The sequence below is a fragment of the Mandrillus leucophaeus genome, unplaced genomic scaffold (genome assembly GCF_000951045.1).
Source record: "Mandrillus leucophaeus isolate KB7577 unplaced genomic scaffold, Mleu.le_1.0 Scaffold145, whole genome shotgun sequence".
In the NCBI taxonomy this organism is placed as follows: Eukaryota; Metazoa; Chordata; class Mammalia; order Primates; family Cercopithecidae; genus Mandrillus; species Mandrillus leucophaeus.
The window spans coordinates 5793721-5796552 of NW_012101421.1; positions in this window are offsets into that span (position 1 = coordinate 5793721).

Here is a 2832-nt window from a genome sequence, read left to right on the forward strand (position 1 = left end):
AGTTGTTGGAGGGTTAAGGGGGTGGTGGCGGGTCTGAGGGGGAAGCTCCAGTCCTCTGTGGCTAAGCCAGGATAAGCATTATTATTTCCACAAATCAAGCCATGTTCATGCATAGTTCCCCTTGTGTCCTGATATATGTAATTATGGAATGCATATGTGTGGGAAGGAGTCTTTGGAAAACCGGTTCCTGTTCTTCATCAAGAGGCTGACCTAGAAGTTTAGGAAATTGGTTCATGAGGAAATTCTGTAGCAGAGAGCTGGCAGGAATTCCAGATGGTAGGAGAGGGGGGCGCCCGAGGCAGGCAGGGGCCATGCCTGGGCTGTTTTGTCCTGTGGAGTAGGTCCTAGTTTGTGGCAATTAGCATACCCTTGTAAAGTCAGGAGACCTTTGGGGAGGCGTGGGGTTCTCTTCTGTCACTGAGCAGACCCCCACCCGGTTTGCTCACCATTGTCTGCTCAATGCTGAATAGATGCCTGTCACACGAAGATGCTCAATAATTATTAGTGACCTGAATGAGCGTCCTGTAGTCTCCCTGGCCTCAGTTTCCCCAGGCATAATGTGAAGGAACTGGATTAGCTCAGAGGCAAAGGATTTTACCATTCACGTCTATGACGGTTGTCTTGTTGTGACAGGAGAGCTTGTTGAGATGTTTCTGAAGCCAAGATTTGGCATGGAATTGGGGGAGGGAGTGGAATAGGATACACTTAGAGTTCTCCCTGATAGGACTTTCTCATGTCCTTGTGCTCACTAAAACCTATATGGTTGTATAATTATGCAATATGTGTATAATTGTATCCTTCTGAGAGGGTTTTAGCTGGTATGGAGCTTGATAGTCTCTACAGATACTGGATCCATTCAGTGGCTTTGTTTGTTCTCTGGTGAGCAAAATGATAGTAGCCACTCTGCCTCTGAGGGGCAAAAAGCAGACAAATTTAGTCCAGGCTCAGCTCAGATTCCCGCTCTGCGCTGGGATGTTGACATTCTCACTGGCAATAAGAGATAAAAGGGCTGAGGCAGTGGAGTTGGAAATGAAATAACAGGCAGGGAGCTGGCAGGTGGCAGCAATGGTGAGTTAATGGTAAGTAGCTGGCAGCTTCGCCCCCGGACTGATGGTACCCTCCGTGGGGTCTTTGCTCCCAGCTGAACAGGGACATGATGGCACCCATGTGGGTGGCCCGCTTTACTCCTCCAGAGCAGAGATCCCAGGGCTTTCATTCCTGGCTTTGAACGCCCACAAGTACTCCCACATGGCTTAGGGATTGCAGTGTCCCAGAGTTAATGATGCAAATGCAGCTGTGCCCTAAAACAAAAGGCAGCGGGTATGCACTTTGGAGAGGGTGTGCATTTGGGAAGGTGAGGATGCTCCTCCTGGTACTCTGCCCAGCCCACAAGGCAGAGGAGCATGAGCCCGTGCAGTGGGGATGCTGATAGGAGTGTCCTGAGCTGGTGAACACCACGCTGCCACCTCCCTGAGGTGCAGTCTTTCCCTGAGGCTCCATGCCCCAGCTCTGGGTCCTGCCTGACCCGAGCCAGCTTGCATCCTGCTTTACTTTCTGCCTTCCTGAGGTTTCCTGATGCTGCACCTCCTCCCAGAATGCTTCAAAATTGTTATGCGTGGATATCACCCTTTGTTTTCCTTGGTTACCCTGTGTCCACAGCAAGTGGTTGTCTACCGACTGCCCTGCCCTGGTGGCCCCTGGACTTCTCCTGAGTGCTGGGCTCACTTAAAACAAAGAGAAGCCCAGGCAATTAGGATCAGAACAATGGTCTATTCAGCACTTCTCCAAGCAAAGACTTCTTTTGTCCAGAGTGCTGACTTTGGAAAGTTCTTCTTGAGGTTTTGGTGTAGGAAATTAGAATCACCAGGGCAAAGACAGTAAAAGAGAACTTCCCTGTGGGAAAATAACCCTGTTTAAAGGTAGTTGGTTTTCTGCTACTCACACAAACGCTCGTCTATCCACAGAATAAGTGATATTTTCTTTGCAGCACATGGAAAGGTTATTTGTTTCAGGGATGCAGCTTTCAGGGTACAATTTTGTTTCTATCCCGGGGATGTTTTACATAAATGAGATGATATGAGTAATGATTTTCATAGTGTTTGTGGGCAATGACAAAATACCTGTGAAAGAATCCAATCCAGATGGAGAACCGATTGTTATTTCCAACCGTTTTAGTTCCCAGGGTTCCCAGAAGGTCAGCAAATACTGGCTGAGAGGAATAAAATCCTCAAACTCAGATAATGATGTTGCTTGAAAAAAATGGAAGTCTCTAACCAAAACTGAAAAGAGTATTAATTGCAAATTCCACTTCTCTATAGTGCATACTTTGCTGTAATCTTAAATATATAAGTTACTTGGCCTACATGATTTCTATTAAGATGCAGCTTTTATAAACTTTCAAGTATGAATTAGCGTCTGGTGGTGTTTTCAATGAATGCTTCTGAAGGCTTTGTGTGAGGAAGCCTGTTAGGGTAATGGCAACCTCTCTCTCACAATAGTTCCTTTCAGAATACTCTTGTGTCATCCCTGTTTTATGGATGAGAAAAAATCAACTTGTCTAAGATCAAATATTTAGTATGTGAAGGAGTTAGAATTTTTAAACAGCTTATTGAGATATAATTTACATACCATAGAATTCTCGCTTTTAAAGTGTACAATTCAGTGATTTTTAGTAGATTCACCAAATTTTGCAGCCATTGCCAGTATCTAATTCCGGAACATTTTCATCACCCCAAATAAAAACCTCATACCCGCCGGGCGCGGTGGCTCAAGCCTGTAATCCCAGCACTTTGGGAGGCCGAGACGGGCAGATCACGAGGTCAGGAGATCGAG